Source organism: Marmota marmota, unplaced genomic scaffold (genome assembly GCF_001458135.2).
Source record: "Marmota marmota marmota unplaced genomic scaffold, marMar, whole genome shotgun sequence".
Lineage (NCBI taxonomy): Eukaryota > Metazoa > Chordata > Mammalia > Rodentia > Sciuridae > Marmota > Marmota marmota.
In genome coordinates, this window is record NW_026000140.1 from 2,237,601 (window position 1) to 2,254,237 (window position 16,637).

General features: G+C 33.7%; 1 pseudogene; it reads left to right on the forward strand.

The window, feature by feature from the left end:
• Positions 1-218: 218 nt before the first annotated feature.
• On the forward strand, positions 219-10,841 carry LOC107158762 (annotated as a pseudogene).
• Positions 10,842-16,637: the final 5,796 nt, after the last annotated feature.

Consider the following 16,637-nt stretch of genomic DNA (forward strand, 5'->3'; position numbering starts at 1 on the left):
CTGAGACAGTTCTATACATGCATAGATCATGTATTGATCATATCTTGATGCCTTTATATCTTTTTTTAGTCCCTGGGACATTTTTTTCTTTTCTACATTATTTTATTCTTCTTTAAAACATCTCCATCCTAACAAATTAGTATAACCTAAATTCCACTAGGGAACACAGGTATTAGTTTTCTAGCCAAGACAGGTATTAGTTTTCCAGGCTTTGTAATATGGCGGAAGGCAAGTAAGGAGAGAGCAAATCCTATAGAATCCATCTTAACACTTTCCCTGAAGTAAGCTTCTTGATTTTTTTCCATTATAGATTTGATCTATTTGACAATTAATTACATATCCTATATTTGTCTTACATTATTTATTTGAAAAATAATTGAAATTATTGGATGTTACATTTTCCATCTAGTTTTCAGACATTCTGAAAAAAAAACTAAATATTTTTTAAAATCACAGTTTTTAGATTGAAGCATTTAAGACCTTAACTTCACAAGGAAAATGGTGGAGTGAACTTGAGAGTGAAACTTTGGTTTCATTTAAGTGTTTTAATTCATCAAAATGAAATGACTTCACTTTTAATAAATAATCAATAACATACACATTAAATGAATTATAACTTGTATTATAGAGCTTGTTTCTAGTTTCCATCATTATGCTTACTAGAAATGTTAAAGGTCTTGTTAATCCTTCACTGAGAGTGGTATTTGAAATTCATGTGAAAGAGACTTTTTTTTGTTTGCAAGAGACTTTTTACTGTTTGTTTTCTAACAAATAATCATTATTTATCATTTCATGACTCCAACTTAATTTACCTTGATTCCAAGCTTGTCCAAAGACTCAGACCATTATCAATGCCAGAAGTGACACAGCTTTGGGCAAACTTAGTTTAACATGCTTTGGTCACTATGGGTGAATCCATATTTTATGATATTTGAGACATATGGTTATATATTGCCTAATTACCTCCTGTGATAATAAGCTGCCTGAACATATAAGACCATTTGTCCTATTACTCCTATGGTAGCAAAGTAGTGACTTAATTGAAATAATCTATTTCTACTACCACTTATTTTTTTTACACTATCTTTTGCCACCATTAAAATACAAATTCCCATTTGCCATATATTTCAAGAACAGCATATTAATTAATAATATTAATTAATAATATTAATATTAACAGATATTAATTCTTCATTGCAAAAATTTTAACTTGCCTTCTCCTTTTCCCTCCCATCTTGCTTCCTTGGCAAAACTTCAACCATGGTTAAACAAATCATTTGCATTTTCTATACCTGCCACCAGATCAACCATGCCTAAAATAACAGAATCTTACAAGTGGGATCCACTTCAAAATATCTCCCAAATCACTAAACCATTCGCTCTGGGAAAATCCTACCATTTCTATCTAGTAAATTTCATGTTCCAATTCTTGGAGATGACAATTTTATGACTTTTCTTTTGAAAGCCTTCCAGAACACTCAACCGATGATCATTCTTCATAAGGGGAAAAAGAGTTTCATTCAGATAGGAGTTATATCATCATCCTAACACCAAACCATCAACCTGAATGCATCATCGCTCATGTTACCTTTGTCTTGTTACATGTTAAATAACTACTGTTTCCTACCTAAGTTTGCTGTCTTCATTTGACGTCTAGACCCCCTTCTCTTTCTTACTTTCTCTCTTCTAAATCAAGCCCATTGAGAATCCAAAATACATAAGTATTTCCCATTGAAAAAGAAGGGAAAAAAACCCAAAGTTTTCTCTGTGTAATATCCAGCTATTGTCTTGTGTGTTCCCAACACAAAGAGTTTTACTGTCTTCCTATCTCCATTTCTAACCATTCTATTCTAATTAAACTTCCTTTCCCTCAACTCATTGAACAGTTCTTTTAAAGATGAAACTGCTGACATCTTGAGGAAATCAATGGTCAAGTCTGTTTTCATTCTGTGACTTCTCAGTATCTGTATGAGTCAGAGCTCATCGTGTGTGTGTGTGTGTGTGTGTGTGTGTGTGTGTGTGTGAGAAAGAGAGTAGGGGGAGCTGAGAGAGAAGGCTGAAGGCTGAAGACCCCAGAAAACTGATATTTCAAATTGAGTTTGAAGGTCATCTGTTTTAGAACCAGAAGTGGATATTAAAGAGGAAGATCAAAGCCAGTATGCTGGAGAACTTGCTCAAGGAAGTTTCATCTTTTGTTCTATTCAAGAGTTCAATTGATTGGGTGAGAACCATTTATTAATATCATGGAGGACAATCTGCTTACCTCAAAGTCTACCAACTTAAATGTGAATATCAGCCAAAGCCACCCTCACAGAAACTCCCAGAATAGTGTTGGAAGAGTAGTATCTGGACGCCCTGTGTTCTAGCCAGTTTATAGACAAGATCATCACAAGTATCATTTGCCATGTTTGACCACTCCAACATTTAGGGTTAAATCATACTCACTTTTCTGAATTTCTAACTGTTGCATTCTCTATCCTTTTCAGTCTCCTTTGCAGGTTTCTCTTTTGCTAACTGGGTGTTTTGTTTTTATTTTTCAAATTTTCAGTCTTCTAAAGTCCTGTCTTCATTCTTCTTCTTTTCCATATAACCTGATAAACCCAAATATGTGTCTTCAATCTAGACTTTCTCAGGATTCAAGATTCAACTACATATTCAACATGTCAATTAAATATCTAATTATCATTAAATACCATTACAAATCAACTTGTCCTAAGAATAAATTATACCTGTGTATATTAGAAATAAACTATCTAGTGGTTCTGTTATTGTTAGACGTAAAATGGAATGGTAGACAGGGTTAATGAAGATCTTTGCAGTTCATGACAGGGGTTTTTATTTTTCACCACAGGATATTTTGTTGTTTTTTTAAAATATTTTTTAGTGTTGATGGACCTTTATTTTATTCATTTACTTATATGTGGTGCTGAGAATTGAACCCAGTGACTCACACATGTGAGCCAAGCACTCTACCACTGAGCCACAACCCCAGCCCGTTGTTTTATTTTTTATTGGTCCTTTTTAGTTATGCATAACATTAGGATTCATTTTCACATAATTAAAAAAGCATGGAATAAAATTTGTTGTAATTCAGTTCCTACTACCTTGCTTTCCCTTCTCTCTCTCTATTGATCTTTCTGCTATTTGCTTACACATGACAGAGTTTTGATGGAAAGCCATGGGAAGCTTTAAAGAGGGGTGGTATGAATCAATTTATACCTAAAACTCAAAATCAAAACTTTTAAATTAAATCATAATAAATTTGTAGAAAAGTAGATATATATCTTGAGCATGCAACCTAATGAACTATTTCAAAGTAAACAGCCATGTAACAACCATCCGTGTAAAAAAACAGAATTTTATCCAGAATCCCTTCCAATGTATCTTCCCATCATTGTCCTCCCCTCTCCCCAGAAGTAATCACAGTTCTGGTTTCTAACATTTAGAAATTTAAATGATTTGGGGGCTTTACATAAACTCATAAAATACAACATTTTATGTTTGTCTTCTATTCTCACTGCAATATTTTTGAGATGTATCCACATAGTATGTGGCAGTATTTCATTACTGAATGGTTATTCTATACTCTTGACTATATCACAATTTTTATAGATTTTTTTTTTTGCCATTGATGGGCATTAGAGTTGTTTCAAATGTTTCAATATTAAGAATGTTTCTGAAAAACTCTTATAAATGTCTTTCAATGTGCACCTGTATGCTTTTCTGTTAAACAGATACTTAACAGTGAAATATCTAATTCATATGCTATACATAGATTCAAATCTAGTTAATAATGCCACGCAACTTTCCAAAGCAATTGCACCAATTTGCGTCTCTACCATCAGTATCTGAGAGTTCAGTTGCTCTGCATTCCTGCCAATAGGTGTTTGATTATCTTCATAGTTTTACATAAATGATTAATTACATTTTCAAATTTATTTTGTCCTCTTTTCACTGAAATGTAAGACTTTTAGTGAAAGGTTTGATTTACTCATCACTGAATCCCTAACTCTTGAAATACTCATCTTGCCCTAATAAAGTGTCTAGTAAATGGTTTTGATTAAATGAATGATCATAGCCTCTGGCCAATGATCACAACCCTGACCTCTGAGGCTCTGACCACTAACACTTTTGCTTCTCTCTTGATATAAATTATGAATGATGTTTTGCTTCAGTTTCCTACTTACTTTTTTAAAAAAATCACTTCTATTTCTGTGTCATCTTTTGTTTCACCATTCTTCAAATTCTCCCCAATCAGAAATCCTATCATGCCTATCTAGTAAACATAATTTCCCACACTTTTAAAATATGTTAATATTTAATTGTCATATAATAATTGTACATATTTATGGGGAACAGTGTGATAATCTTGCCTATTAGCTGTCTTGAAATGTACAGTTAATTGTTGTCAGCCATAGTCATTCTACTAAGCTATATGACATTCCTGCTGTCCACCCTTCCACTGTAACTGTTAACCACCTCTCTCCATCTCCTCCTTTACACCCTTCCCAGGCTCTGATAATCACTATTCTACTCTGAACTTCTATGAGATTAACTTTTTAGCTTATACATGTGAGAAGATGCTGCTTTTGTATTTCTAACTTACTTCAGTGTCCTCTCTGCTGCTGCAAATGACAGAATTACTCTTTCAGGAGTAAAAATATTTTATTATGAATATGAATACCAAATTTTCTTCATCCATTACCTACTGATGAACACCTGAGTTGGTTACATATCTTGGCAATTGTTAATAGTGCTTCAATAAACATATGGGTGTAGGTATCTTTTCAAATACTTATTTCATTTCCTTTGAACATATTCGACACCCATTGCTGAACTATAAAGCAGTTATATTAATAATTTTTGGAAGTACCTCTATACTGTTTTCCATAATGGCTGACTAATTTACATTCTCACCAATGGTGTATGAGAGTTTCCCTTTTTCCATATTTTTGATGGTATTTGTTATTTTCTGTCTTTTTGATAATAACCATTCTAAGTGATAAGACAACATCTCCCTGAGGCTTTGATTTGCATTTCTCTGAGTAGTGGTGTTGAACACTTTTATATGCTTTTCATCTTCTTGTATATACTCTTTTGAGAAATGTTTATTCATGTCATTTTCTCATTTTTTAAATCAGATTGTTCAATTTTTGGTGTTGAATTGTCTGGTTTCCTTGTATAATCTTGACATTAATCACTTGTTCAATGATTCTATACCACAAAGGAAAAATTAACAGAATGAAGAGACAATCTATAGAACAGGTGTTTTGTTCTATAGATTGTCTCTTCATTCTGTTAATTTTTCCTTTGTGGTACAGAATATTTTTAGTTCGGTGTAATCCCATTTGTTACTTTTTTGCTTTTGTTGGAGTCATATTAAAAAAAATCTTTGTCCATACCATTATCCTGTGTTTCCCTTATGTTTTCCTCTAGTAGTTTCATTGTTTCAGGAATTACATGTAAGTCTTTGATCCATTTTGAATTTATTTTTTGTATATAGTTAGACATAGGGTCTAGTTTCATTCATTTGCATGGATACCCACTTTCCCCACACCATTACTTGAAGAAACTGTCCTTTTCGTTCTTTCTACCTTTGCAGAAAATCAGTTAGCTGGAATGTGTAGATTTATTTTTGGTTTCTCAATTCTATTCCATTGTCTATATGTCTGTGTTTTTATGACTGTAACATACTACTTGGGTTATTATCAATGTGCAGTATGTTTTAAATTCAGGTATTGCAATGCCTCCAGCTTTGCTCTTTCTTCTGAGGATTGTTTTGTCTATTTGGCATCTCTTATAGTCCCATAAAAATTATAAGAATGCTTTTTTCTATTTTTTTTTTGAAGAACATCATTGGTATTTTGATAAGATTGCTTTGAATCTATAGATCACTTGGGTAGTATAGAATGAATATTTTAGCATTAATTCCTCTTATTCATTCATATGTATGTCTTTTCATTTTTTTAAAGGACCACTACAATTTCTTTCCTCAGTGCTTTGTAACTTTCATTGCAGAGGTCATTCAACTTCCTCGTTCAATTTATGGCTGGTTAGTTTTTTCTTTTTTTGTTTTGTTTTGTTTTGGTAGCTATTGTAAGAAATTAAGTTTTTTATTCCTTTCTCAATAATTTTGTTATTGGTATATAAAAGCTATTATTTGTGTTATTTTGATTTTGCTAACTGAATTTGTTTACCAGTTCTAAGAGTTTATTGATGGAGTCAGGGTTTTTCTATATCTGAAATTATGTTGTCTGCAAACTGTCACAAGTCAACTTCTTCATTTCTTATTTGGATTCCCTTTCTTTCTTTTGCCTAATGCTCTGACTAATGCTTCCAGCACTATGTTGAATAAGAGTGGTAAAGTGAACATCCTTGTCTTTTCTTGATCCTAAAGCAAACAATTTCCCCCTTTAGTATGATGTTGGCTATGGATTTGGCAAAGTGCATTCCATCTATACCTAATTTTTAAGGTTTGTATCATGAAGGGATGTTGAATTTAATTAAAAGATTTTTCTGTATCTATTGACATGACCATATGGTTTTATCCTTCATTCAGTTGATGCATTGTATTGCTTATTGATTTGCATATTTTGAAGCATCCTTGCATTCCTGGAATAAATCCCTATTGATTGTGGTATATATATTTTTAATATGCTGTTTAATTCAATCTGTTAATATTGTGTTGCCAATTTTTATATCTAATTTCATTGGTCTATATTGATTTTGTTTTGTTATCCTTGTCCGGTTTCAGTATGGCGTTATAGAATGAGTCTGGATAGGTTCCTGCCCTTTGAGTTTTTTTTTTTTCTTTCAATGGTTTAAGAGTAATGTGTGTTTGTTGTTCTTTGAAAATGTGGTAAAACTCCTCAGTTTTTGTTAAGTTTGGTCCATTTGAGCCATTTGGTCCCAGACTTGGACTTTTCTTTGTTTGAAGACTTTTAAGAACTAATTAAATCTTGTTACTCACAAATTGGTCTGTTCAAGATTTGTTTTTGTGGTTCAATTTTAAGGTTATATTGTGCCCAGAAATTTATACATTTTTTTAGATTTTTTTTTCAGCATACAGTTATTTGTAAGAATACCTAATGATTGTTTGTGTTTCTGTGGTATCAGTTGTAATGTCTCCTTTTTGATCTCTGATTTTATAGATTTGAATCTGCTCTTTTTTCTTGGTTAGTCTAAATAATGGTTTTTCAATTTTATTTATCTTTTCAAAACACCAAAACTTCGTTTTACTGATCTTCTAGTTTACTGATATTTTTAATGTGAATTTTATTTATTTTTACTTGGAACTCTACATTTTCTTTTCTTAAGCTAATTTTGGGATTAGTTCTTGCCTTTCTAGTTTCTTGATAATTAGGTTGTCTATTTTAAATCCCTTTTTATTGTGTTTATCTCTCAGTACTGACTTTGATGTATTCCATAGTTTTAGTGAACTGTGTTTATATTTTCATTTGTTTCAGGAAATTTTTAATTTTTTTGACTTCTTCATTGACCCACTGATTTTTCAAGAATATATTGTTTATTTTTCTAGTATTCATAGAAAATTTCTTTTTTTTTAAGAGAAAGAGAGAGAGAGATTGAGAGAATTTTAATATTTATTTTATTTTATTTTTTTTAGTTTTCGGCAGACACAACATCTTGTTTGTATGTGGTGCTGAGGATGGAACCTGGGCCGCACACATGCTAGGCAAGCGTGCTACTGCTTGAGCCACATCCCCAGCCATCATAGAATTTCTAAAGTTACTCTTATTACTTAATTCTAGTTTGATTTCATTGTGGTCCAAAAAAAGTACATGATTCCAATTTTTAAAAGTTGTTGAGACTTATTTTAGTTGTCTAACGTGATCTATTCTGGAGAATGTTCCAGGTACTGATAAAAAATTGTCTATTCAGTAGCTATTGGATAAATTGTTCTGTAAATATCTGCTAGGTTAATTTTGTTCTATGATATAGTTTAACTCTGATTTTTTTTTGTTGATTGTGTCAGTATGATATGTCCATTGAAGTCCCCAACTATTATTTACTGGAGTCTTTCCTTTTAGATCTAATGTTTGATTTATATTGTTATGTGCTTCAGTATTGGGTGCATATATATTTAGAATCATTTCCTCCTATTGAATTGATCACTTTATCATTATGTGGTCACCACCTTTGTCTCCCTTTATAGTTTTTGGTGTAAAATCTATTTTATCTGTTATAACTATACCTGCTTACTTTTGGTTCCCGTTTGCATGGTGTATCTCTTTCCATTCCTTTACTTTTAGTCTATGTGTATCTTTAATGATGAAGTGACTTTCTCATAAGCACCATATAGTTGCTTTTTTAAAAACAAAACAACCCCCCCACAAAAAAAACCTAGCCAGCCAATCTAAATTCTTAAGTAAAAACATACTTCTCTCATTAAAAAAAAAAAAAAATTCCCTGATTGTTATTGTGGCTTTTGTTCTTTTATTCTTTCTCACTCTTTCTCCTTCTTTTTTTTTTGTGTGTGTAGTTTGGTGGTTTTCTCTATTGACAAGTTTTCATTCTTTCCTATTTTTATTTTATATATCTGCTCTCATTATAATTCTTGTACTTTTATATTTTCATGATGGTGTTTGTCATTCTTTCACTTCTAACATAGAGTTCCTTTAAACCTTTCTTGTAGTCAATTTAGTGATGATGAATTTCCTTGGGTTTTGTTTATCTGGGACAGACTATTTCTTCTTCTATGAAGGGTACTTTTGCTGCTTATAATATTTTTGGTTGGCAGCTTTTTTCTATGGTGACATTGAATATATCATATCACCCCATTCTTTCAGGCCCTGTAAGATTTCTTCTGTGAAGTTTGCAGTCAATCTAATGAGGATCCTCTTACATGTGAACTGATGCTTTTCTATTGCTATTTGTAGAATTCTCTATTGCACTTTCGATAGTTTGATTAAAATATGTCTTAGGACCTTTTTTTTTTTTTTTGGTAAAATCTATTAAGGATCCTCTGAGTTACCTGGATCTGCATTTCATATCTTTCTCAAGATTTGGAAAGTTTGTAGCTATTATTTCAATGACTAGTTTTTCTGTGCCTTTTTTATCTCCATCTGAAGTACCCATAATAGTAGTATAATTGCTTACTTAATGGCATCCCATAAGTTTAATAGACTTCATTATTTTTATTTATTTTTCTTTTGTCAGGTCATTTCCAAAGAACTGTCTTCAGCTCACAGATTATTATATTTTTATTTGATCTAGTCCTATGTTGAGGCTCTTAGCTGTGTTTTTATTTATTTTTTTTATTGAGTCATTTAGCTCTAAGATATCCATTTGGTTCTTTTTTTATGAACTCTTTGTTGAATTTTTTCATTCAGATAATAAATTATCTTCCCTTATTGAATCATCTGTCTGTATTCTCTTGTATCTTGTTGAGTTTAGAGATCATCATTTTAAATTCTTTTTCAGGCAATTCAGCCCTCACAAGACTTCAGGAAGAAGTCAAGTGCCCCATTTGCCTGGATGAACTGAAAGACCCAATCACCATCCAATGTGGGCACAACTTCTGTCACTGCATCCAGCAGTCCTGGGCAGATCCACAAGACAGTTTCCCTTGTCCTGTCTGTCGTCATCAGTGTAAAGAAAGCCACTATAGGAGCAACACCCAGCTGGGAAGGGCGATTGAAATTGCCAAGCTCCTCCACCTCAGCATGAGGAAGAGGAAGAGGCAGAGGCAGGACCAGATGAGCTTGTGTGAGAAACACGAAGAGGTCCTGACCCTTTTTTGTGAGGAGGACCTGGAGCTGTTGTGTTCCCTATGTGCTGGGCCCCAGACCACCAGGGCCACTACATGAGGCCCATCAAGGAGGCTGCCTCTTATCACAGGGGAATACTTGAAAATTACCTCAAGCCCCTGAAGAGGCAAGTGGCAGATGTTCAAAAATTAATAAGCATTCAAGGCAATAAACGCATTGAGCTGAGAGAGAAGGTGGAACACCAGAAACAGAAATTATCCTTTGAATTTGAACAACTGAACCAATTTTTAGAGCAAGGAAAACAGGCAGCTCTTGCAAGGTTAGCTGAAGAAGAGAAGGACACTGAACAGAAACTCAGTGAAAACATAACAGCATTTTCAAACTATGCTTCTGCACTCAAAGGTTTACTAAGCAGGGTCACAGAGCACAATGTGTTGTCTGAGGTGGAATTGCTGTCACAGATTAAGCATTTCTACCAGAAGTCTGACAGTGAGGTCAGCCCACCAATCTTTTCAATTCATTTAAGGAGGGAAACTTGGCAATCTTCCTCCCCAGTATTCTGCTCTGCAGAAAATAATTAAAGAATTCAAAGCAGATATTTTCTAGACCCTGAAACAGCCCACCCTAACCTGATTGTCTCTGGGGATAAAAAATGTGTCTGATATACAAAGAGACAACAAAACATCCCTGATATTCCAACTAGATTTACAGTCAACCTGGTTGTCCTGGGTTTTCCAGATTTCTATTCTGGGAAGCATTTCTGGGAGGTGGAAGTGGGAGACAGATCTGAGTGGGCTATTGGCGTCTGCAAAGCCTCTCTGTCCACCAAAGCAAGGCGACCATCAGTCCAGCAGGGATGCTGGAAGCTTCGGCAACTGAAGGATGGCTATGAAGCTCCAGGAGCTGTTCAGACCCTCTGCTGTTAGACGTGAGAGCCAGAGGCATTGGAATTTTCCTGAACTGTGAGCTGGTGAAATCTCCTTCTACAATATGCCTGAGAAATATCACATCTGTACTTTCACAGACACTTTTACTGAACCTCTGCGTCCTTATTTCTTTATAGGACCTGGTTCAAAACCTCTCAGAATCTGTAAGGGAACAGATTGTGAATGAAAAAGCCCTCCAATAGGCTGAACCATTTTAACAAAATTCTGGGGGTTTTTTGTTTGGTGCTAAAGATTGAACCCAGGGTCTCCTGCATACTAGGTAAGAGCTCTGCCCTTGAGCCACATCTCCAGCCTTTTCTGTACATGAATTGTTTTATGATAAACTTCTCAGAATTACATTTCATTTTTCTTTTGTTTTCCATTGACTTTTTTTCCCTTGTGGTAGTCTAACCCACATGTTAGGCAAGTGCTCTAGCTTGCCATAGAGCTCCATCCCCAGTCCCATATTTTTATCTCAGTGTTTTGTTGGAAATCTCAGAACTGTTAGAAATGGCTATAATAAGAGGGAACATTCTAATCCTGTTTCTGATGCTAATGGGAACAGGTCTGGAGTTTCCTTAATAACTTTTTCTAATGTATTTTTAGTCTTTTTCATTTAAATTCCAAAGTAAGGGCAGTTATATTTTATGTGGAAGGCAGGCACTATACATTTTTTTCCCCTGGTGGTATTAGGGTTTGAACTCAAGGGTGCTTTGCCATTTTTCATTTGAGATAGGGTCTCACTAAGTTGCTGAGGCTAGCCTATAACTTGTAATCCTCCTGCCTAAGCCTCTCAAATTGCTGTGATTACAGAAGTGCATCACCATGCATGGCTTTTAATTGACTGAAACTTTTCCATTATATTATAATAATATAAGTTTTGTTATGAATTATCAAATTCCTGATTAAGATTTATTCCCATTCCCCATTCTTTTTGTTATTATAATCATATAATCATTACAGCACTGATTTTTTTTTTTTTTTTTTTTTTGGGTGGTACTGGTATTGAACTATAAGCAGTTTACCAAAGTTGCTGAGGCTGGCTTTGAACTTGGGATCTTCCTGCCTCAGTTTACAAGCCACTGGGATTACAGGCATGTGCCACTACACCTGGCTCCCAGCGCTCCCCGCTACCCCCCCTCACCTTTTATTGAGACACAGGGCCTTCCTAAATTGCTGAGGTTGGCTACAAACTTGTGATCCTCCTTTCTCAGTTTCCTAAGTAGTTGAGATTACTTCCCACTGTATGTTAAAACTGGTTCTTATATTGGGGGAAGGTAGGGGGTAGGGTATAGCTTAGTTGGTAGAGTTCTTGCCTCACAGGTATAAGACCCTGGGTTCAATCCCCAGCACCACAAAAAAATAAAAATAAATGAAGAAGAGATTATCACTGGGCACTAAGTTAGAGTTAGGCACCAGAAGTTCTGATGTGCTACTGCAGAACAGGATGGTTACAGATGATGATAATGTGCAGTATATTTCAAAACGCTAAAACAGAATTTGAGTTTTCATCATAAAGAAATGATAAATGAAGAAATGGGTATGTTTAATCTGATTTAAATCTTATACAGTGTATAGCTATGTAACTGAAGCATCACATTGTACCCTGTTTATCAGTTAAATGAATTTAATATTAAGGAAAAGAAACCTCTAGTTCTTGGTATGTAAGAAGGCTGTTGGTCATTATGTTGTAGTTTAGTCCAAAGGATTGAACTCAGGGGTACTTAATCACTAAGCCACATCCCCATCTGCTTTTTGAGACAGGATCTTGATAAGTTGTTTAGGTCTGCACTAAATTGCTGAGGCTGGCTTTGAATTTCTGATCCTTTTGCCTCAGCCTCCAGAGCTCCTGGGATTACAGGTATGCACCATGGCACCTGGCCTTTTTTTTTTTTTTTTTTTTAATAGTGCTGGAGATTGAACCCAGGGCCTTGTGCATCAAGCACGCTACCAACTGAGCTATATCACCAGCCCTTCATACCTGGCCTCTTTCAAAAAATTTTTATTGTTGCATTATAATTATATGTAATAGTAGAATTCATTGTGACCAACTCAGAACCAAAGGTGGAATGTTCTCTCTGATATGCCGATGCTGACTCACAATGGGGTGGGGGAGGTTCACCTGATTGGACAAGGGGGAGTGGGGGGAAGGAGGGGGGGATGGGAATGGGAAAGACAGGAGAATGAATCAGACAACCCTTCCTTATGTTCATATAGGAATATGGGACCAGTGCAACTCCACATCATGTACAACCACAAAAATGGGAAGTTATAATCCATGCATGTATGAAATGTTAAAATAAAAAAAATGAATTGTGAAAAAAATTAAAAAATAGTTCAGTCATCAATCTTAATTCTTATGAAATAAATTATTCATTATTTTGAGTGCATAATATTTATTTATGTTGCTTTTATAAAGTTATAAAATTTTACTCCTGTTTCTTTGCAGCCCTGGGAATCAAATATAAGGTCTAGTGTATGCTGGGCAAAGTGCTCTATCTTTGAGCTAGAACCCTCAGTCCGTCTTTTTATGATTTTCCTTCATTTTAAAAGAAAGCTTCCCCTATTTCTTCTCTCTACCTCCATGTAACCTGAATACAATTTATTATTTACTGTAGGGATATGGTTTTATTCTATGAATATGGAGGCCAAAACCTGGCTGTATTCCAATTAGCTGTCTCTGTGTATGTGTGGGAATCACGTTTCAGTTTTGCCTATATGTATGTCTAATCATCCCAACGTCATTTTGCTGGAGTCTCTTCTTTGCCCACAAGTTTTCAGTGTAATATATTTAGTTTTATTTTTTAAGAGAAAAATAGTACCTTTCTACCTGTACATTTTTTACCAAATCTTTTAAAATAACAATCTACTTCAGAAATTTTCTGTGTCAAAATATTGAGACCTAGTTTATAAATTTAAAGTGTTTAATAGACATTTCTTGACTGTATCACATATTGAATAAAATTCCCACAATTTAAAGTATCCTCTATTATGAACAAGTTGTCTGTTTTTTGCTAAACATGTTATCACATCAAACATCCTAATGTACTTACTTGCATACATTTTATGTTTCATAGAAGACATTCTAATAAGTGAAAATATTAGATAGGAAGGGTGCCTATTTGCAATGTCAGTGGTATTTTCAAATTGCTCTCAGAATTTGACAACAAATTATTGACAATCATGCATATCAATATATAACCATCCTTGCCAACATTTTTTACTATGACTTTAGTGATTGCCATTCTGAGAGGTGAAAAATTATACTTACCTCTTGTTTTAATGTCTTTGATTTAATCATCATTAAATCAGATCTTTTAGCATTTTGTATTATAGACAGATTTTTGTATCTTATTTTTCTATTTGAAAAGTGTTTTCATCTTTATTCATTCTACTGTACAGCCTCTCTTCTTTCCCACTTAACTTTTTATGTACATATTTACATTTATTTATTATTTATCTTATCAAAATAGAATTTTCTGAGAGCAGGGGCTTATTTATTTCATTTTATTAGTGAACTTTATAGTCATACATAATAGTTGGGTTTATTCTGACAAAATGCATGGTATTTGATTTACACCATTTTACTTCCAATACCCTTCTTCTCTCTTCTCCTGCCTCCCCCTATGTTCCTTCCTTTACCTTACTGGTCTTTCTTTCACTTGATTATTTATTTTTATTGGGGCTTTATAGATATATATATAAAGGAGGAATTCACTATGGCATATTTATACATGCACATAGCATGATTTTGTTAAATTCATTCTGCATTACATTCCTTTCTTATCCTTCCTCTCAATCTCCTTCTACTCCACTGATCTTCCTGTATCTTTATGATATCTGATTCCCCTCACCTGTCCCCACTCATGCCTTTCCCCCTTTACTTTGCTCCAAGGTCCACATATGAGGGAAAATATTTGACCCTTGATTTTATGTGTCTGGCTTATTTCACTTAGCATGATGTTCTCTATTTCCATCCATGGGCCAGCAAATGCCATAATTTCATTCTTCTTGACTTTCATGGCTGAGTAAAACTCCATTGGGGGATATATACCTCATTTTCTTAATCCATTCATCTATTGATGGGCATCTGAGTGTTTCTGTGATTTGGTTATTGTGAATTGTGCTACTATAAACATTCATGTGATTGCATCACTACAGTATGTGATTTTAGGGGCTTTATTTTTATGTTCTAGAACAGGGATTATTAAACAATAGCTATGGGACAAATGCAGCCTGCTACATACAATAAAGTTTCATTCTATTACTTCTATAAATTTTTATTATGTTCCTATTTACTATAATACCTGTCTAAATTGGAGAAATTAGAAAAATAATTTCTAATTATTAATCTAATTATAACTGTTCTTGATTTATTTTCTTTTTTTTTTGACTTTTTTTGCCTATTTATTTTTCTTTTTTCTTTTTTTTTTTAATTTTTTATTGTTGGCTGTTCAAAACATTACATAGTTCTTGATATATCATATTTCACACTTTGATTCAAGTGGGTTATGAGCTCCCATTTTTACCCCATATACAGATTGCAGAATCACATCAGTTACACATCCATTGATTTACATATTGCCATACTAGTGTCTGTTGTGTTCTGCTGCCTTTCCTATCCTCTACTATCCCCCCTCCCCTCCCCTCCCCTCGCCTCTTCTCTCTCTGCCCCCTCTACTGACATTCATTTGTCCCCCTTGTATTATTTTTCCCTTTCCCCTCACTTCCTCTTGTATCTACTTTTGTATAACTCTGAGGGTCTCCTTCCATTTCCATGCAATTTCCCTTGATTTATTTTCAAGTAGTTTCTATTCTAATAAAAATCAGGAGATAATAGGAAAATTTGAAATTTTTTTTCTTCTACAATAAATTGCAGCAATTTCTTTCATTTTCATTCCACTCAAAATATTGGTAATAGTTTATTCACCTTTTCTGCTAAAGTAAAACTTTGCAAATTGCATATCGTAAGTGCATCCACAATGCTTTAGCATAATCAGGATTAACTGTTCAGAATTTCTTATATAAATTAACAATTATGATTATCAATCTTTCAAGTTTACCTTCACATCTGGTTATAAGGATGATTAAATGAGATTATGCTTAAGAAAGTATTTTTATCAACTCTTGGGCAAATTCAAATGTATGTTTTGATGATTTTTCTCATCATGGCTCTTCTCCTTATTGCAGTGGAAGAATACAGTTTTCTTCCTTTAACATGTTCTGTTCTGTGTAAATGGTGAGCCACAGGAAATAACTCAAAGTCAAAAGAATTTCTGATGGCTCTGTGTTCCATCTTTCAGTTAGGAGGAATATAATGCTTGACCAGGAATGAGTTATACATTTGTTAATGGCTTATCTGTGGCCTTTTGAAAGACAACTCCCTGCCAGAGGACAATTTTAGCTTAAGGTGAAACTTATCTGAACTTAGATGAGAACCTGACTTCTGAAGCTTTGGGGAAAGAAAACACAAGTCATGTGTTTTAAATTTCTCCCAAGAAGAAGAAAAAAAAAATTTCCATATAAGCTCTAATTATAAAATAACATTCTTTAATAATTTCATTAAAGATTATATTTTCCTTTATGAAATTTCCAAAAGGAAAGTTACCTCATTGAGGTCATAAGCATGACTTTAGACCAAGTCAACAAAGTCTACACACGTCTTCCAGACATAACAACAGTACAGTCCCAAAATCCATCAATGAAGGCTTTGTGGGCGACATCAAGACCTTGATGTTTGCTAAACTAGGTCTCTTATTTTTTAGTAAATGTAGGTTCAGTACCCTTGCTTTTAGGGTATATAACATTCTTAAAACCACACACAAAAAAAAATGTTATTTGAATACTAACAGAAAAAAAAAACTATAAAACAAAAATAATAAATATTTACTGGTAAAATATACTTTTTATCAGCCTTGTTAGATTTAGTATTTGTAGTATTTCTATTATACTCATAATGCAAAACTAGTTATAAATTAAATAT